The sequence below is a fragment of the Coenobita brevimanus genome, chromosome 6 (genome assembly GCF_032717465.1).
Source record: "Coenobita brevimanus isolate Jiangsu-jjx chromosome 6, ASM3271746v2, whole genome shotgun sequence".
Taxonomy (NCBI): domain Eukaryota; kingdom Metazoa; phylum Arthropoda; class Malacostraca; order Decapoda; family Coenobitidae; genus Coenobita; species Coenobita brevimanus.
This window is the reverse complement of record NC_136959.1, coordinates 33,247,662-33,269,596: the sequence shown is the minus strand read 5'-3', so window position 1 is coordinate 33,269,596 and position 21,935 is coordinate 33,247,662. Positions and strand designations below refer to the sequence as shown.

Genomic DNA, 21,935 nt, shown 5'->3' with positions numbered 1-21,935 from the left:
AAGATTTTTGGCAAGGTGCCAGAAGGAGCGGGAAGAATTCGAGTTGGAGAGTTGAGAGCATTTAGTATGGATGAAATTATTTTTAGTAGAGCGAAGAACAGACTTAGCACGATTCCGGGCAGAAACGTAAAGATGATGTGATTCAGGGGTGGGTTGGCTCCGGTACCTTTTGTAGGCCCTCTCCTTGTTGAGGACAGCATTAGAACAAGCGTGATTAAACCAAGGCTTTCTTGCGTTAGTCAAAGGATATGAGAAAGGAATGTATGCTTCCATGCCCGAGAGAATAACTTCCGTAATGCGCAAGGCACACTCAGATGGCTCCCGGCCATGGAAGCAATAATCATTCCAGGGAAAATCAAAGAAGTACTGCCTGAGGGTCTCCCAGTCCGCAGCTCCAAAATGCCACAGACAACGTTTCCCTGGAGGGTCCACAGGCCGTACAGGAGTGATAGGACAGGTAAAGGCCATATTGCTCGAGAATGCAACTGGAGGTTTGGCCCTACTTCTAGTCAGACAGGCGCTACTAGTAATCAGGCAGGGAGATGTTACCACTGCAATAAACCTGGTCACCAGGCACGGCAGTGTTGGGTAGGAAGAAGGAGAGCGCAGGAGTGGGAAAGAGAAGATAATAGAGGAAGAGGGAGAATTGATCAATGGGGACAGACGTCAGGAGAGAGACAGTCAGATAATAGAGGAAGAGGGAGAATTGATCAATGGGGACAGACGTCAGGAAGACAGTCAGGTGCTACACCTTGGACTTAGAAAAAAAAAACGCCGACTCAATTCCGATCGCCTCACTCGTGGGCTACAAGAAACTAGTCGCAATGATGGTGAATGTGAAAGGCCTAGATGAAAGCGTCTTAGCCTTAATTGACACAGGAGCTGCTAGGTCGCTGATTACGAGAGAAGTATATCAACAGTTGAAAAGGAACGTTGAGCAAGATGATTGGGAATCAGAGGAAACGGTTAAATTATTTAACGTAAGTGGGGGTGAGATTTTGACTGACGGAGCTATAAAGGTTGAACTTCAGATTGGAAATAAGTGGTATGCTCATTCTTTTATTATAGTAGGAAGCTTAGGCTTACCAGCACCCATGTTGCTTGGGATGGATTTTATGCTCAGCACGAGGATGGAGTTACTAACGAATCCTCTGACCTTGTATATAGAGGGCGAATCTGTGAATATTGTCCCTCTAGAGTATAAAGGAGTGGCACCAGTGAACAGTGAAGCGGACGTAGAGGTAGCAAAAGCTGTGATACCGACGAGTACGGAGCTAGGTCCTTGGACTTGCGGTACCGTCATTTTAGAAGTAAGAATGCGGTCAAGCGAAGCGGCTATCTTTGAACCTCAGGAAGGAAACATGTTGGCATCTACATTGTGCCCAGGATTAGTGTTATTACAGGAGAAAGCTGGGATCCCAGAACGAGAAGGGCCAGAGGAAGTAGTGAAGGCACGAGAGAAATCGTGATTTCATTTTAAGGTGAGGTTCGTCAATCCTAGTCCGGACAGGATCGAACTCAAGGGAGGTACATGTCTGGGTCATATAAGGCCGTGTAGTAGAGTATCGTGGGATATAAATGAAAACAATCAGGTTATTAATGAGAAAGGCCTAGGAGAAATTGTATCAGGAGTCATGATGAAAGAGACTAGAATGACCGAGAGAGCACGGATGAAGAAACAGTTTGCTTTAGTTGATAGTATGTTTTCCCCACAATTGATGAGTAAGGAGAATGAAGCTCTAAGAGCACTGATAATGAAGTATCCGACAGTGTTCGCATTGGAGGATGAACTCTTGAATGTGACCCCTCACTACTATCATGAAATAGTGACTGTGACCCCGGAAATAGCTTATAGAAAACCTTATCCTATTCCGGTAAAGTATCATGAAGAGGTCAAGGAAAGCTTGAAAACTATGTTGGAGCAAGGAGTTATACGACCCTCCCGAAGTCCTTACAACGCACCTTTGGTGCCTATAGCTAAAAAGGAGGGCGGATTAAGATTATGTTTGGATTTTAGGAAGCTGAATGCTAATATCAGAGAATATCGATTTCCTCTTCCTAACATTCAGAACATCTTAGCACAGCTGGGAAAGAGTCGTTATTTCAGCTGTTTGGTCCTCCGTCAGGGGTACCATCAGATACCATTAACAGAAGATTGTAAGGAAAAGACAGCCTTTTCCTCTCCTGAAGGTCACTGGGAGTACAATGTGCTTCCCTTTGGACTTAAAGAAGCACCAGCTGCGTTTCAGAGAGTGATTAACCATGTGTTAATTGGGCTTACGGGCTCCATCACACATGTGTACCTGGATGACATAATCATTCAGGAAAGACTTGGGAGGAACATTCAAAGAATTTAGATATAGTACTGGGAAGATTGAGTGATGTAAATCTTTCTCTAAGATTGTCCAAGTGTCACTTTTTAAAATCAGAAGTGGACTATTTGGGACATATTGTTGGTACCAGAGGAATGAAGCCACAATCCCAAAAGGTGAAGGCTATTCGTGATATAGCCACTCCCAAAACTGTCTGTGAATTGCAGTCCTTCCTCGGAATGACTAATTGCTGCCGACGGTATATTCAGGGTTGCGCTGAGAAGGCTGGACCACTCATTAATTTGACAGGTGGTAGAAAGAATAAAAAGAGAGATAACACCCCGATACAATGGAGTGTTGAAGCAGAGACTGCGTTTCAAACACTGAAACACGAGTTGCTTGAAGGAGTGACTTTGCAGTTTCCAGACTTCACAAAAAAATTTGTGCTGACTACAGACGCTTCTTCTTCTGCTATAGGAGGAGTATTACAGCTGGAAGACGACGCAGGTCATTTACAGCCTATCACTTATTCTAGCAGACGGTTAAACTCTGCTGAGGTGAAGTATAGCACTATAGAGGGAGAGGCTTTGGCTATAGAATATGGTCTCCAGGTAAACAGGAGCTTAATATTGGGTTACAAGGTGGAGCTTCGTGTGGATCTGTAGCAGATGCCTTATCTAGACTTCGAGGCCAAGTGTTATCCGAGCACAGAGTTCTCGCAGTTACGGGTACAAAACCAAAGATAAGAGAAAGGACCAAAGATGATTATGATAGTGAGTGCGAAAAAGAAGATTATCAAATATCCAGAATCGATGAAGATAAAGAAAGAGATATAATAAGATGGAGAGAGTTGGTAGTGAGACCCAGACAGGATGTGCATCCATTGTATAAAAGAATGAAGGAACAATATCTTCAATGTGTACGAGATGGAGAAGTAGAAGTGACTAGAGAAGAAATTAAAGATGCACATAGAACGCTAGGAGTTAGTACTAGTGAGTTCATAGTTGAAGATGGATTACTCTATCATTACGATACAAATGAGTATGATGAGAGTCTAATACAAGTTGTGACTCCTGACGAATGCAAACAGAGTGCTCTAGAGATAGCTCATAAATTACCGACTGTAGGTCATGGGGGAATCAAAGTAACTTTAGAAAGACTAAAACGATTTAGTTGGTGGCCACGGATGAACAGAGATGTTGAGAATTATTGCAAGGCGTGCCTTACTTGCAACCGCTTCAAGCCGTCAGAGGACGCCCCGGCGCCGTTGCGATACCCTAGGGTAGGAGTACCTTTCGAGAGAATTCATATGGACTTGATCGGCCCCATAAATCCAAGTGAAGAGGGATATAAATATATTATGACAGTAATAGATGTGATGACACGATATTTGATAGCCGTTCCACTTCGCACGAAGATTGCTGATGAGGTCGCCAGAGCGTTCGTTAAAAATGTCGTGTGTGTTCATGGAGCACCACGTTGGATGGTCACAGACCAAGGAACAGAGTTCGTTAATGCAACTCTTAAAGAGATAGCTGAGTTGCTAAAGACGAAAAAGACAACAACAACAACAGCGTATCACCCGTCTGCCAATGAGGTTATTGAAAGAGCCAATGCCACGGTAATGAAATACCTAAGGAGTTTAGTAGAGGATAATCCACAAATATGGGATTCAATGTTGTGCTTTGCCACATGGGCATACAACACAGCTTATCACAGAGTGTTAAAGGAATCCCCATTCTACCTCATGTTCCTAAGGGACCCTGGTGTTCCGTATGATGTCGTGGAAAAGGAACCGATCTGTTATGATCTGGATAACTATAAAAATGAGATGGCCATTAAGGCTAATCGTACCTTTAGAAGATGTTTAAGGTACATTGAGGAAAGTTAAGAGACCATGGAGAAGCAACAGACATCGAGAGCAAAAGTAAAAGAGATTCGTACGGGAGATAGGGTTTATGTATGAAAGATTCCCAAGCCAGGAGAGCCTAAGAAACTTCAACCTCTATATGATGGACCTTTTAGAGTGAAAGGGAAAATTAGTGATGTGATAGCAAAACTGGTAGACATAAACACGGGGAGAGTCATGAAAGTCCACACAGACAGAGTCAGGCTAGCCCATGAAGATAATTTAGATGAGACAATGAATGGGAATGTGCGGAGAGCATATCCCCTTCATGAGGGCCCTCTACCACCAGAGGAAGTGCAAAATTATGAATTGAGAGATATTTTAGACGTAGAAAGAGCGGAAGAAGGAAACGCCTCACAATTGCAGGAAACAGAGGAGAATACTCAAAGTGTGCAGAGCTTGCACGAAGAGCAAGAAGAAGGTGCGGTGGCTGATTCGATTGATGATGCCGAAAGAGGAAGAAAAACCTATAGTTTAAGATCTAAAGGACAGGCCACAGAATTACCTAATATTATGGATAGGCCTATAGAATACCTAAAATAAAAGTTGACCTTTTTTACAGGTCCTACTAACCGTGATCATCAGTGGACTTGGAAGTCAAGCATGGGAAGACCTACCAGTGAGAGCGGGACTTGCATTCACCGCACAGCGTCAGGCCCACTTTACAGGAAACTCTTTTATTATCCCTTATGTTATTGACATAGATGAGTTTTATCAGCCCCTGATGCGTGCTCGTAAACTAGCTGCCGATGTTGCATGGTCAATAGATCATATGGATAATTCATCAGTTATTGTTAACGTTTTACGAGGGACATTAACCTCTTTTGATTTGGAATTTGCTAAATTGTTTCACTCTCTCAATGATTATTTGTCTTCTTTATTAAATGGTGCTACCACCCCTTCGGGATCTCGCAGTAAGCGAGGAGCCTTTAATATCTTGGGAACCATTTCTAACGCTTTATTTGGTACAGCAACACAAGAGCAGATAGATCTTATACACCACCAGTTAGATAATATAGAATCTTTCACAGAGGAAGAAAGAGTTGAGCTTAATTTACATTCTGAAATACTAAATGCCACTGTAAGAGACATGCGTGCCATGCAAAAAGCTATACAACGATTAGAAAAGGCTGCTAATGTCTCTAACTATTTAGTTAGACAGATTAGCTTATTGACATTAAAGAATGAGGAGGAAATAAGGATAACAGAGGCTATGAATGATTTGTCCCTTGCTTTAATAGACATACAAAATGATCATTTTGGTTTAAAGTTAGGTCTAGAGAAAATGTTGGCAGGTAAATTTTCATCATTCCTGGTTCCCAATTCGGTACTTTTATCACTTCTGAGAGAAGCTTCCTTGTTAAAACCTGGCCTGTTATATCCTGCACAATTAGAATTTTTAGCTGTATATCAGGATGCTATAACTGTAGTTCCACGAAGATCTTCTAGTTCTCAAACTTTAAGCTTCTACCTACTGGTACCCTTAAGGGGTGACCCTGATGACATTTTTGATGTGTATCAGATAACGTCCCTACCTTTCAGAGTCCCAGACACACCATACTTTGTTCGTCATGATAGAGTTGCTCAATATTTGGCGATCAGCCAAACCAGAAGACATTATGTAACACTAGTCATTTGACTTGTGTAGAGAGAATGGTCAATTATTAATATGTCCTCCTATAAGGCCAATATATGATACCTCTGTTCTAACGTGTGAAACTGCATTGTGTTTGGCTAAGCCTGAGGCTAGTAAGTTATGCTCAAAGGTTGTGTTGAAGAGTTAACCCAGTTTTCATCAGATATAAAACTGGTTGGGCTTTTTCTACCCCCTACCCAATTCACTTCACTCTCACAAGCCCTAATAAAGTAGAGTCTCAGTCAGAGCATGTAGCTCAAAATACAGGCTTACTTGCCCTAGGTGAAGGATGTAGTGCTCATAGCAGTGCATTGGTTTTGCCTGCTTATGCCACAGTTATTCGAGAGCAAGAATTAAAGATCACCCCCATAGCTATCCTCATTAATGTATCTCTGACGCCCTTAGAAAAATCAGCATTACTAAATCTGTCATTTCAAAGTACAGCAGATGATGTCGAGCTGGGTGACTCACTTCCACTACAATCCCTTATCCACCGTATGAAGGTCATTCAGCCCCTCTGCCACCACCTGAACGCTCCTACACCTTGGACGACTTATGTACTTGTTATTGGCGTGGTTATCCTTGTCATCGCGGTGATAGCATTCCTATGCTATCGCTTACACCGAGCCACCTTCCCACTACCAGTTCTTCAACGTGCGGAATCATGGGCCTTCGAGGAGTTTCGTCGCCAGGAGATGCCACGAGGACGTGACATTCTTGGCATCAGAGAATGTCGCCGCACAGCAAGCTGCGGCAACAACTACAGTAACACGGAAGGCAATGACGATGCTGACGATGCTGATGATGGTGATGACGACTTACACCAGGCATTCGGTGGGAACACAACACAGGCGGCCACGGCTGACTCACCCACCATCCGACCACAACCACCCATACCACAACCACGTCATCCACAACAGCCAACCCATGAAGATTATCATGGTATCCCAGCTTCAGTAAGGGATAAAGGATATCGAAAAACGTTACGTGACAAATATCGTTATCTGCGGCATCTTGAAAAGCTGGAAGAAGCCGTGGATCAGTGAATAATGAAGAATGAAAAATGAAAAGTGAATGAAAAGTGAGTGATAACAGGAGGGAGTGTCGAGGCCCACAGTTACTCTCACAGCCCTGTACTGTCTACACTTAATTGAATTTATGTGCCCCAAATGGAAGAGCTAGATACGGCCTAATAGTGTAATATCCTACATATACGGGACCAAGATAAGAGAAAAATGACTCAGAACTAAAAGGTAACCATGTCTAGTGTGAATTAATGTTATACAATGGACATTATTTCAAAATGTTGCGGACCAGACCCGACTAAGAACACTGAGAGAAATGAACGAAGGATATGAAGAGTACACGCCTACTTCCGGCCCCTGCACTTTTCCTGAGGGAGAAGCAGAAGGTTGGAAGTCAGTCGAAGCAGAAAGGGCAAAGAGTCGAGAAGAACTTGGGGAAGATCTTAGCTAGAAGGCTCGCCTGAGCACCCTACCACGACGATGAGACTGGTGATGTCTTGGTACTCTGCGGTATCAGGGAGTAGATATTCTTGTTAGAGGACATAGAGGAAAGTGGAACTGAGAGTAGGAAAGAGAGAAAGCAGAAGAAAGTGAAATACACTGAAATATATTGAGAGTATACTGTAGAGCCGTGGTAGGGTATAACAGGACGGGCCAGATAATTTGTATGATTGTTAAATTAACTTATTTGCTCAATGGTGAAAAGAACAAGGATTATATGAGGGTTAAGTGTCTTTAAGGAGAAGTATTGAGTTAGGGCAGATAACTGTGTTAAAGAGTGGTATTAATTCTGCAGAAATATATTGAAGTAACTCGAGGTGAAGTGATTCATTCATTGCCAGACGCCATGTATCCCAAACGGGGTGGCCTACGGCTTAGAGCTAATTGTTTTACAGGGAGGGGTACTAATCCTCCACCAACCCCACTTGACACGTAGGGAGAACGTTATGCCAACAGCATCTGGTGTTCCCAGGCGGTCACCCATCCAAGTACTAACCAGACCCAGCGTTGCTTAACTTCGCTGATCGAACGGGAAGCGGTGTACTCAACGTGGTATGGCCGTTAATATCATAAACTAATAACACCCTCTCAATCTTCCAGAGCATGGGTGTATTTTTTTTTTTTTTTTTTAAGGGATTAATGCCCGAGCTAGACATCATCAAATCATATAGCCTTGCTAGGGTCACAGGAGAACGCTACCCCTCCCAGCGCGGCAGCCACCAGGCAGGGCGCGAACTCGCAACCTCATGATTACGAGCCCGACACCCAAGCACTGAGCTACTGCGCTCCCATAAGAAATGAACCAAGGAATTCATCGGGTGGAACTGCAGACTGGTTTGTTAGACTGGCAGGCGGATCCACCTTACTTACTTTGGCTGAAGTGATACTAGAATAAAATGTTACAGTGATTAATGTTCTAGTAGTAACAATGCTAGGGTGAGATGATGGTATGCTAGAGTATTGTTCTTAGTATTACTCTATGTGTAAGAGAATATTACCTTTAGTATTACCTTGTATTTAACCATAATACTCTTGGTTTTATTTTAGTAAGGGAGAGTATTATCTTCAGTGACGAGTAATAACCGTAGTGACATTTCAAGTGTTACGTAAACAATACTCGTGAATTATTACTTGTTTAATGGGACTTAGTTGTATTGTTGACTACCATTGTAAGGTGGCATGATTTAATAGTTTTGTTGTAGAGTAAGACCATAAAGCAGTTGCATAACTTTGAGTTCGTAGAGTGAACCAATAAGTTGTTGCTTTTGACTTAGTGTATAAATTGTACATAATTTGTAGATAAACGGAGAAAAGAAAATTAGTTTTGAGTAACCCTAGACTCCCTTCCTCTTAATAAGGAACGAGACGCTCCCACGTAGTGCCGGCCTTAAATGGACTTGTGATTACTTGATGTGTTGTTATGTCCGGTTCCCCACTTGTACCTATTCAGCGCTACCTAATGAAACTTGACTAAATCTGACTAATCTGATTTTGACTTAACGTAACTGAACTTAGTCTTCCATAGGAGAAGAATAGATAAAAAGTAAAGCAAGTAAGGGGAGCACGACATGTGTATATGTGTGTCAACCGAACAATACCAAGAATCTGATACCATACCTACGATTATTTTGCTTATAATTAACATTCTTACTACAGCTGAGTGTGAATAATCAGAATTTTACATCACCCTGACAAATGTAATGGCTCTCTATTTTTTACTACATAAAAGGGATCTATAAGTGAACGGTGAGAAGGTTGCAGCAAAACCCGTGATCACAGCTGCGTAAGTTGAGCTATCCACCCACCATTATGCCTGAATAACCGGTACAACTTTGTTCGGATTTGAATTACTGCACTCGTAAACATACCCATGATTGCAGCTTTCCCGCCGCACCACGGTTTACGCTTTGTTTTACTCGTAAAATAAAGAATTTGGTGTACATGTTGAAAATGCTTATACTAGATGTGCATCATTATATTTTGACGATCTGGAAAAGTTAGCGTACTTTTATGACAGAATATTACCGTGGGGAATGATAGGATTAATCGTCATCATTAATCCCACCTTGCCGCATATAAACAAAAGCGTGGAGGACCGAGGCTGGATTATCCTTTCCCGATATTTAAGGCATCGGTGACCAGCCTCACGTCCCTGAGTGACATTATGTGAGGAATCAACGCCAACCACCTCTCAGATGGAACCCATAAAGGCTCCAGTTGGTTGTCGAGCCCTCGCTTACTTAACCACTTGGCTTCATTTGGTTATATGGTTACCACCCAGCGTAATATATGATTTCCTGGGATGAAGGAAGCCAGTTTGTTTTTCACTCAGTGTAATGTTACCTAGAGAGAGAGAGAGAGAGAGAGAGAGAGAGAGTAGCACTACATCGAATGAGTTAATGATATGTTTCCCCACGTTGGACAATGGCTGTGAATCAGTCAAGCACAGGTCTTTCCCTACGCGAGTGAGATAAGGAAGTAGTGCGTGAGCTGCTTGCACAGTATGGATGTGTGAAGCCAGGTGCAGCAAGGAGACACAGTGCTGCCGTGGTGTCAGGTAGGGTTCCCAGGTAAACTACTGCACCTCTCGCATCACCGCATGGTGGACCTCGGGTACTGTACACACCAATAGGGAAAAAATTACACACGCCGTGAAAGCGCCTTCATGAACAGTCAGCGACGACAGTAATATGGAGGAAAACGCCCTATCAGTGTTGTGAGTGGAAAGTGCCACTGTCTACTGAATGCGCCTTTAAATACCACATCGAGGTGAGATACAAGGCACTGGTGTGTGGGAAGGTGTAAATAGTGTAAATATACAGTAGAGTGACTTTTCTACATAGGAAGTTAGTATATAAGGGAAGGTGTGGGTATAAGAAAACGAGGTCATGTGATATGAAAAATGGCCTTGGAATACAAGAGCAAATGTGTTATAGTAATACAGTACAATATATGTGGAAACTGCTTCTGTTATGATAAACTTGTAATAATTTTGTGCAGTTTCCGTGGTGCAATAAGGACTTAGCCGAGTAAGTGACTTTTCTGCCTTTGAATTTAGAATATAAGGAAATGTACAGGCATAAGGAGAAGAGCTCAGGTGACAGTGTAAGTGACTTTGTCATACAAGCACAAATAAGTGTTACAATGACCAACAACTAATATACAGCATTTGTGATAAGGATGTCTTGAAGTAAGATATTAGCTAAATAAGTGCTTTACAAATTAAGAAAACTATGGGTGTAAGAAAAGAAGACTTCAGGGATAACTAAAGTCTATCTATCTATCTATTGCCAGACGCTCCAATCCCATAAAGGGTGGCCACAAACAAATCGCCTCCATGTCGCCCTGTTCCCAGTCATTTCACTACCCTGCTCCCAGCTCACACAACCCTCTCTCATATACCTCTCCACTCCACAGAAAATGTACTCACAGAAAAGTTAAGGTGATCTGTCGCAGCAAGTAATGTGTAAATAAACTTTGGAATTTCATTTTCTCTCTCATTCCACTTACCACAATGCATAGTGTCACACCGGAAAAGCTGGCAGAATAGGGGAATAAACTGAGCTTGCCACACGTGCAGTAGCCAAACTCTCCACCTGGGCCACCCAGCCGCGAGAGGTGGGTAACGGGTGCTGGCAACAGTGTATCTGTTTGCTCATGTGTACATGCCCGATGAAAGTTCGGATCATCAACTCTCTTTGTCCATAGTGAACCACCATCAGAGTTCATCCCATAGACGGCTGGGTACGGCTGACTCGAGGCAGTATTCCGCCTCAACGAACGAGTTTCAACCTCTGACATCTACAGTTCCTATCCCGCCTACTTAGTTTAAATAAATATCCGCCGAATACGTAATCCTGTACCGACCTAACTTATCTAATCGTGTCTGGGATCAAGAATGGTGTTTCAATAGGTTTAATCGAGACCGGCCCAGGACTGGCGAAATGCAAAACGAACAGTCAGACACCGGTATCTATTTTTCTACCGCAAGGGCCGGTCGCAAGACCGTTCTTCCCCCAGTATTCAGTAGACAAATTTTAGCCATGGGTTTATCATGTAATGATGAAAAAGAATATGTTTATTAACCCGTCACGTCCCGAGGTTTTCCGCACCTCCGACATCCCCCAGTCCCGAGGTATTTTCGATTTTTTTTTTTTTTGGCTAAAACCTTCGCTTTTGGTGAGAAACATCGAAAATTTATAGAGAAATCGCTCACCTGAGGTTTAAAGTGCCCAATCCAGGGAGGAGTTCCTCCTTACCTGAGTGGGTTTTCTAACATGCTGGCACCAAAGAAAACGAGTTCTATGGGAGGGTAACTATTTTATCCACTCATAAACGGTATTTATTTATTTACTTGGTACGAATGTATATGTAGTATGACAGTATATTGGTTTTCATGCAGTAATAAAGGCATTATAAGCATTGTTTCACTCACTAACTAATCACCATACCTGACCTATTTTTGCCACACTACCTGATCATTATTTCTGGCTGTTTTTTCTTCTAATGCTATGTAAACATTGTCCTCCACATTGTCATCGATTGGGGAATCACTCTGGCCCTGAATAACTTTACTAGCCAGGTCACTGGTAACAGGTCCTTTGCCAAGACAATGGCGTGAGGGGGGGAGGGGGGAGGTTATGCAGTGTAAGGCATTGTCCCTGCTTGGTATCTTGTACAGGAATAGAGGAAGGTGTCCCGTGTATACATACGAAAAATCACGTGCGAAAATTGAAAATTGTGCAAATTAGGTACCTTGCAATTGCACGACGTACTGGTACGTCGCTGGGACTGGCAAATGTAAATCGTGGTGACGTACCCATACGTCGTCGGGATGGGGCAGGTTAATATGTAATATATGTAAAGATGCGGTCTTTTAGATTATTTTACTTACTTTTTTCAATACTTGCATTATCCAATGCTTTCAAGAAGCTCCTTTGAAATTCTGTCAGCTGAAAATTGTCGACTGAATATTGGGATGAATTCTGAGGTTCACTGCGGAAGACGAGAGTTGATGATCCGAACTTTCGTCGAGATGTACACACGAACAAACAGATACACTGTTGCCAGCACCAGTTACCCACCTCTCACGGCTAGGTGGCCCAGGTGGAAAGTTTGGCGACTGTACATAATGCTTCATTCTTGTGGCAGTGGCAGGGACCGGTGGAAAGGAGTGTCAAGGTCGAGTGGGACAGAAGGGCGTATGAGCGAGTGCGGGCAGGGAATCCCCGTCTCGACGAGGTAGGCGCTTGGCTTTCTGCGTGTCCTAAAGCAGACTTCCTCGCGCATAAGGACAGCCTAGCGCGATCCCAAAAGTTACCATTGATCACCATCTCTCACCTCCACAACGCCTTCACCCAGATTCCCCGGGACACTTGAAATGGTGAGGAAAAGGACTGATGAGTATTATGACCCCTGAAAGTTCTTGGTGCTGTAGTTACGGAACTATAATTGGTTAGAAACAGGCTACTTTTGAACGAAAAAAAAAAAAAAGCATACAGGCAGGGCTCAGCACGCTAGATCCCCAAGTTTCAAGGTTTAACATGGCATATTAATGTGGGAATAAATAAATAAATATGGTGATGATTTAAAGTAAAGAACTGTACAGTAACTAAATAAGACTAAAACAGAAATGGACAGGAGAAAGAGCATAGGATGAGAAGCATGAGATGGGAGATGAAGTTGAAAAGTGTTTACAGTATATATAAACAGAAAAAAACATGGTGAGAGAGAGAGAGAGAGAGAGAGAGAGAGAGAGAGAGAGAGAGAGAGAGTGAGGAGAAGGGTGAAAACGAACAACACTGGATGAGAGCGAGTAAGGGTGAGAAGGAGAGCAAGTGAATGTTGTGCTGCGTGTGTGTGTGTGTGTGTGTGTGTGAGAGAGAGAGAGAGAGAGAGAGAGAGAGGGAGGTGGTTACGCAGGTGGGTGTATATGGAATGGGTTGGCTTGCTGGATGAGAAATTATATAGGATGAATGTTGAAGTATCCTCTGAGTGCATGATTAGAATATAATAATAAATCCTCGATCCAGCCGACCAAGTTCTATTGGATTACGGAACTGAAAGACTAATTCTTGGCTTCGTGCAGGGATACAATGGACTTACCAACCAAAGTGAACTGTGAACGAGTTAAATACTCATTTTTGTTGTTGTTGTTGTTGTTACTGTGTAACATGGTGCCATGTGTGTGGGGAGTGAGAGGAAAAAAGGTTTAACCCGTGTATTGCGACAAGGAGGTTGCAATGCAAGCAGTGGGTTGAGCCAATATGGTCAATTTAGTGGCAGTTGCAAAATTACTCCAAAAGTGGACCATTGTCCTAGAAATTGACACACTTTTCTTTTTCTTTTTTCTTTTTTCTCAGCTAACATCGGAAATTTCCAAGTTGGCTGGAAACCAGCACCTTCATGAGCAGGCCTCACTCCTGTCAAAGCTAGAGTGCTCTGCCACTTATTCTAAGTCATTACGTGAATGTGAAGTGCTCCTTCGAGAATTTATTTAATCTTTCTCTCTCTTCCCTTTGCCACTGTAGGACTTGCATTCAATTTTAGCATCACAATCGGTTTTTCTAGACAGGTTCGAGATTTCCTTGAGTTCTAATACCATGGTAAATGAATCAGGAAGTGCATAAATTTGCCAAAGTAGCTACCGACCTTTTGTTTCTTGGCTCAACTTTAGGTGTGTGGATGAGCAATAATAGATAGCATTGCATCACATAATAACTGCGTGATGATGCTACCACAAGAAACTTCAAGGTACATTGTTAAGGATGGTGCACATATGAGGTAAGCCGCATGCCACCGCAGTTGACACATATGAGGTAAGCTGCACGGCCACCACTAAAGCAACACAGAAGATGGGAAAGTCTCACCCTTGCAGATCACAACTTATCTCTCTTCTATTTCTTTTTCTATCCTCCTTCCACCTTCCCTGCTCCTAAGTATTTTCTTCTTCTCTTTTCCCCTTTTTGTTTTGTATTTCCTTCTGTTTATTTTATCTCTATTAATCCTCTTCTTGCCACATATAAAGGCAATAAGAGACGAAGAAAAAAAGAGTAATTAGATTGAATTCGATAAAACAAGGAATTCAGAAGGAACAGTATCCCTCCACTTGACTTATCAGATGGCCCTACATATTAACATAAGGCACATTCCGGGAAACTGGCTCTTCCCTGCATAAGGTAGGGATTTTGCTCTCTCTCTCTCTCTCTCTCTCTCTCTCTCTCTCTCTCTCTCTCTCTCTCTCTCTCTCTCTCTCTCTCTCTCTCTCTCTCGATTTATGAATTATTGCATAACAGGTAATGTGAATGAAATGTGTATGGCACTGTTTTTGCAATATTATTTAGGCTGGCTTGGCAACATTTGGAACTAAAGGACAATCAGCTCTAACAGACTGCCCTTCCCCCCAGTGCGTCCATTAGAGAGAGGGTTTACTGCAATATCTGGTGAACTGATACAGAAAGAAGGCTACTGTCATATCAGATTTTCAGCAGCATTATTTTTCTCATTCTACATGGGCTCATAAAGAAATGCATAATGTATACACAGAGAAACGGAGATGGATAAAAAGAAAGTATAACGTTCAGCAATCAATAAATTAGAAAGTAGTAAAGCACCTCATTTGAGCTGCTTCTACAGCATAGGGACCTGTTAACTTCTGGTCTAGAGACAAGAGATATTATTCTGGAGCTCTGGAAGAATTAAATGTGTGTGTGTGTGTGTGTGTGTGTGTGTGTGTGTGTGTGTGTGTGTGTGTGTGTGTGTGTTGCATATAGATCCAGTCATCAAAGATTTACCCGTTCCTATGTGTTTAGTCTTACTGTTTATCTTAATATTACTTTTCATAATATCAATACCGAACATGGTCTTGAAAAATGTATTATCTTTTGTGTCGCCATTTTTCTTACCTGCAGTGAGCATCTTTAAGCAGAGACGAAATTGTTGAGGAAAATAATTATTGCGCCAAATCATTACTGAAGAAAGAGCTGAGTTGGCAGAACGTTAAGTATTTGTATGTGGGTGACCATATATCTGTTTCCCTACGTGTCTAGACTAATTGTTTACCTGTACTTACCTGTGGCTGCAATCCATATACGTCCTCTATCAAACCTCTGTAGAGTGCTCCAGTCTACGCCTTCATATTGCAAACCATCCACCAGTCTACGCCTTCTTATTGCAACACTCCCACACAACCGTTTTAGCTGTATTACACCCTTTCCCCCGTGAATCGCCCCTGCCGTCTTTCTCCTAAATCTTTGTCATTGCTCCCACACCCCTATTCTTTTTTCTGCCACGCCCCCATATCACCCTCCACCCCGCCTCACTACACCCACTACCTTCCAAGCCCCAAAGACAAATGCTCATGTGATCCAGTGCAAGGAAATAGGTTTGCTTCACCACTCCCCCTCCTGCCCCTGTGGCTCATCTTCTCTCATGGGTCTATAGCTCTCAGAGAGTGAGAGAGAGAGAGAGAGAGAGAGAGAGAGAGAGAGAGAGAGAGAGAGGACTAGAGTGTTATTAGAGGAAAGGCCATTCTGGGAGAGAGTGGAGGGGTGGAGGGACGTGAACGAGAGAAGAGTGGTTATGATAAGGAGTGTGAACTGTATGTGAAAAAGAGCAAGGAATGGTGGACAGGGAGATATGATGGCAAGAAAAATCGAAGGAGATATTGCATTTCATCCTCTTTAGTCTTGGAGGGTTGTGTACAGGCTAAGTTTACCGTCAGGTGGAAATAGAAATAATATTGTTGTATACAGGAATTACCTAAAGTGGAATGAAGTCATCTTGTATATCAAGAAAACAGCTAACATCTTTCCGGACGCCTTACTAATGCTAGTCCTATTTATGTAAACTACTTAGTGGTCGCATCTCTCACTCGACCAGGGAGGAAAAAACATGTTGGAGAGAAAGCTGCAGGTATGGATGGGTGTGCTGTGGAATGCTTGAAAGGTGATGGAGCGACTATTGTTGACTGGTTAGTAAGATTGTTGAATGTGTACTTTGTGAAAGGTATGGTGCCAATTGACTGGGCAAGGGCTTGTGTGGTCCCGTTGTATAAAGGTAAGGGTGATAAGTATGAATGTACTAGCTTTAGGGGTATAAGTCTGTTAAGTGTTGTAGATAAGGTGTACGGTGGAGTGTTAATTAAGAGAGTTTGGGTACAGAGGGAATGATTGGTGTTGAGAAGTATGGCTTTAGGAGAGGCAGGGGATGCGTGGATCAGGTGTTTGCTGTGAGACAGGTGTGTGAAAAGTATTTAGTGAAAGGCAAGGATGTGTTTTGGGCAATCATGGATTTAGAGAAAGTGTATGATAGAACTGATAGGGAGGCTTTGTGGATTGTTTTAAGATTGTATGGACTTGATGGCAGGTTACTGAAAGGAGTGAACAGTTTTTTTGTAAATAGTAGAGCGTGTGTAAGGGTGGGAAATACTGTGAGTGACTGGTTTCCCGTGAGAGTGGGGCTGCGGCAGAGATGTGTGATGTCACCTTGGTTGTTTAATATTTATATGGATGGTGTTGTAAGGGAGGTGAATGCAAGAGTGTTAGGTGGAGGTCTGAGTCTGGTGAATGTTGATGGTAGAGAGTAGAATCTGAAGCAGCAACTGTTTGCAGATGATACTGCAACTGGTGGCTGATTCAGAGAAATGATTGAGACAGTTGGTAGAGGAGTTTGGAAGGGTGAATGAAAGAATGAAATTGAAAGTAAATGAGAATATGAGTAAAATGATGAAATGTACGAGGTTGGTAGATGGTAGGAGGATGAACATAGTTTTGAATGGTGAGTTGCTTGAGGAGGTAAAGTGTATTAAGTGTTTAGGGTCACATATTGCTATGGATGGAAGAATAGATGCAGAAGTGAAGTTTAGAATGAATGAAGTAGGAAAGGTGCTGGGAGGAATGAAAAAAGTGTTTAGATATCGTTTGCTGAGAATGAATGTAAAGACAAGGCTGTATGAGAGTGCTTTTTTACCGACTGCATTATATGGGGCTGAAACATGGAATATGGGTGTAGCAGAGAGGAAAAGTTTGAATGTAATGGAGATGAGGTGTCCGAGGAGTATGTGTGGAGTGACGTGTATGGATCGAGTGAGAAATGATGAAGCGTGAAGGAGAACTGGAGTTGTTCGGGAGATGGCTGATCGAGTTGAACAGAGGGTGTTGCGATGGTTTGGACACATGAAGAGAATGGATAATGGGCGATTGGTGAAAAAGATAACTAGGTCTGGTGTGAGAGGTGTAAGGATGAGAGGAAGACCACGAATAGGATGGATGGACAGTGTGAAGAGAGCGTTGGATGCGAGAGGGATGTCTGTTGAGCAAGGAAGAGTGGTTGTACATGACAGAAATGACTGGAGAGAAATTGTGAACGAATAAATGATGACGCAGCCCTGAGGGGATATTCTCCCGCATTTGGTCTGATCAGCTGATCAGGTCAGGTGCGGGTAAGGGGATGGGTCTATTATGATCCGGCAGGGGTAAACCAGCTCTGCTGTCAGGCCCTGCTGCAGATGTCCCTGATTGCACTGCACAGTTGACCCTCGTGCGGTGTGATGCAGTGAGGATCTGTCCTTTCTCCCCTTTGGGGTTAAGATGCAAATGAATGTGTTTGAGTGGATGGGTAAATTGGGAGTGTGTCGTCCTGTCTCTACTACCTCTCTTTCCTTGGGGGAATCAGCCTAGGTATATGTATAGATAGAATTTTTCCCTCTCAGTTTTAGTCCCATCTATGTGGCTATTTTGCTATGAAACGGATGCCACCAAACATTAACAAGGCCGAATTTTCACAAGAATTAATAAACAATAAACTATGACGATTTTTTTCCGACAACTGCATATAAAAAATGTGGAAGGCTGCTCTTTTCCCTTCCACTCTATGTCACAGCTCTTTTATCCACGTGGAATTGATGGAAAGAGGAAAGTATGAGGAAAACGAGGCAACTAACTTCAACTGAAGGTAACCCGGTAGTTACGGACCCAAACGAGTTTGATGAATAGAAATGTTAGTGCACTTTATGCGAATTTTGTACAGCATACAGCTCTCTGTTTGATTTTACCTCTGGGTTGTTGAAACGTGTTTGTGTTTATTATTTGGTGTTTCCTTTTGGACGTTATCATCTTACAGGCCTTTTCTATCTGTTTTATATCCAGTGAAGATGATATACATATGTTAAAGCATCTGACGTATTGAAGAGTCTGTCTTTCGCAGCCATTCTTGCACCTCTCTGATTAAGCCATAAATAGTACTGGGGAAAATGAGTTTTGGAAATGGTTTCCACAAATTACTGTGACACTATATTTTGATGTGCCAGCGATGTGTTAAGTCCCTGTGTCCTCCTTCGTTGTGCACCACTGTATTTTGATATATTGACATTAAAGTGGTATTGATGAAAAAGGGAAATCAGAAGAAAGATCGTGCAACGGATAGAGCTGAAATATGTATAGTTATGGAGCCATGAGTAAAAAAATCGTCAGTATGGAAGACTTAGCATACATTATTCTCTTCTTTGTGGATTTCATGCATAGAAAATTAAGAACTATTTACCTTTACCACTCAGTCCTAAAGTACTACTCTATATATATATATATATATATATATATATATATATATATATATATATATATATATATATATATATATATATATATGAGGAACCAAACTAGATTATTATAACTTAAAAGAGCTGGCGAAAATGAGGTCTAAAAAAGATTACAGCAAATGACACTGACACTATTTTGGTGTGTCAAAATTAAGCTGCCCTTCGTTGTGCACCAGTCTTTACTGTACGGTATTGACTGAATGAAATATGATAAAAAACTCATGAGGGAGGCAATACAACAAACAGAAACTATAAACCCAACAGTCATTGAGAAATAGCAAACGGAAAAAAAAAAGAGCTTGTATAGTTTCGAGAAATGTATAAACATCGCGCTATTCTTGGTGGGATTTCAGCCACAGATTACTGAAGAGTACGGTATTTGTTTTTACCACTCAATCGCAAAACTACACTTTCCGAAGAGTATGAACGAAACTGGATGACTAAATCCTCAATAACCAGGGGAAGACGAAGTACCAGTAAAAAAAAAAAAAAAAAAAAAAGTTACCGAGAATGACACTGGTGATAAAACTTTACTACATGAGGATAAATTGGTTTTTCTTGTACTGTCCATCTTTGCATAGCGGCTCATCAGGACATTTGTATAAAACCTGTATGACACGAAGAAGAAGGAAGAGAGGATGAGGATGAAAAAGAAAATAATATTACAGTACATTGCAAGAAGAAGGAGGGAGGGAGGATGGGAACTGCAAAAACAAATATTATTTCTGCAAGAAATAATGGATGTATGACTTAATAGATGCAACTGCCATTCTGAACTTCATCCATCGTTTTATTGATGTTGGAGATGGACAGTTATGGAAACGCTTTTTATTTTATTTTTCTTGACTGATTTGATAGTATTATAATTTGCGAAGGAAGAGAGAGAAAACCCTGTATCCTAGCATTCAGTGAATTAATAAATATTGCATGAAAAAGACACTGAAGAGAAAAAAACTTATATAAAAAAATACTCTTACCCCAGATATCTATTTTAGGATTTCACTGTGTGTGTGTGTGTGTGTGTGTGTGTGTGAGTGAGTGTATTTCTGCTCTACTACACATCCAAGCCCACCACCACATCCCCCCCAGGTCTCCTTCTGTACCGCCATGAAGAACTTTTTAAAACAACTTAAGAAAGTCACACAATATTGCACTATTATGACAATATATACCCATTTTATGTCATCTCCATATTAGTTCAGCCCGACTGTTCTTTATTTCCCACTGTAACCTAACAGGAAGAGGTTTAGTACATGTAATGGTTCTCTGCTTCCCACACTCTTTAATGAACAACACACATGGACTCTTCAATGCACTGGGTGGCCTATCATTACTTCAGAGACAACAGAGAGTTCAACAGCTCACAGAACGTCAGTAAAACACCCCAGTCATCTCTTGTCCCTTCCGCGTACGGTATGGGAGAGACCGGAGGGCAATGAAGTAGGGAATTATCTCTATCTATCTACAGTATCTATAGCCCGACGCCATAATCCCGCAAACGGTGGCCGCAGACAAACCGCCTCCAAGTCGCTCTGTCACCCACCATTTGACTACCCTCCCCCCAACTCACTTCCTCCTCCGTCGATTGCTTTTCTTCCAAATTTATTCGCAAATTGTTGGCATCTTACCACAAAATACCAAACAGCAACTGGCAAGACATTCAAATTCCACATTGAAAAGAAGACACATGTTCTTCTATCCCTGAGCGTATTTTCCACCACCTAGTTTACAATGTTCACTTGGCATCTGTGTCCTTCAGTGTTAAGCAGATGTGATGGATATGGAAATGGACGAGACCCACGGGAGTCCTAAAAAGATGGGACCTTTGTTCTTACACCAGATCTTTGCAATACCAAGGACAGCGTCATTTAATTTCACTTGGTGTGTGTGTGTGTGTGTGTGTGTGTGTGTGTGTGTGTGTGTACTTTTACCAAATCAAGGTTTGATCCAATTTAACCCATTAATGCACAGGGTTCCCATGTGAAGATATTAAGTGTACCACCTTCTTCCCGTAGCCTCATGGTCGCAAAGTCCACAGGCTCCTAGTTTGTGGCTCCCTCCATTATTAACCTTTGAAAATGATTAGTTCTGTCATTTATTTGGGAAACTAGGCACAAAAAATGGATTAACCTGACGTGATGTAAAGTTTTAGCATCAGTCATGGGGTTAAGAATTTTTTTGAACAAGTGTTATCAATTGATCTAGACCAAATTTAGTGCAAGGGCTGAGGGTAAGGCAAGCGCAAAGTAATTACTCGTACATTTTTAGAGCACTGGGTCAAAGGTCAAGGTCACAGGGTTCGGTCCAAGTTGAACCCTAGTGTGTCAGTGTGTGAACGGAATAACGAAAACATCTGGCTAGGAGACTCTGGACCAAATTTGGTGGCAGTGTTGGCTGAGGATCATCCAAGGATGTACAAATGAAATTCGCCAAAATACCATCTTTCAAAACATGGAAACACTGAGAGAGAGAGAGAGAGAGAGAGAGAGAGAGAGAGAGAGAGAGAGAGAGAGAGAGAGAGAGAGAGAGAGAGAGAGAGATTTCGGTGTTAATTTATTCCAAGCAACAGAAATGAAATATTATGTAATATATTAAGATAGATATTTGATGATCATTCTGTAGTTCTTTTATATAAACGAAAAGAAACCATTTGGATGCAATAACGTCATTAAAACTAATACTGTACTCTAATTTATGGAGATCATAACACTTAATAAACATAGCCACACACAAGGGTTGATCTCTATTACTAAGAACAACTGGTCAAAAGTCAAAATTGCATGATAAAATTGGTTTACTTTTTTCCACCAAATTTATAGTTATTTTTGTGGACGGAATCTTGGTAGTGTAGGATATCTGGGATGTGTTATTGAAGATAATTACTTAGAACTCAAGGTCACGGGCAAGGTCAATGGTCAGGGTCCCTTGGCAAGGTAAGTTTCAGCATTTCCCCCGA

The 21,935-nt window shown here is 42.0% G+C and overlaps 1 non-coding gene across 1 annotated transcript; it reads right to left on the bottom strand.

Moving 5' to 3' along the window:
• Positions 1-7,830: 7,830 nt before the first annotated feature.
• On the bottom strand, positions 7,831-7,949 carry LOC145403266 (5S ribosomal RNA). Its single transcript, XR_013897964.1, has one exon. It is a non-coding gene; the product is annotated as a 5S ribosomal RNA (ribosomal RNA).
• Positions 7,950-21,935: the final 13,986 nt, after the last annotated feature.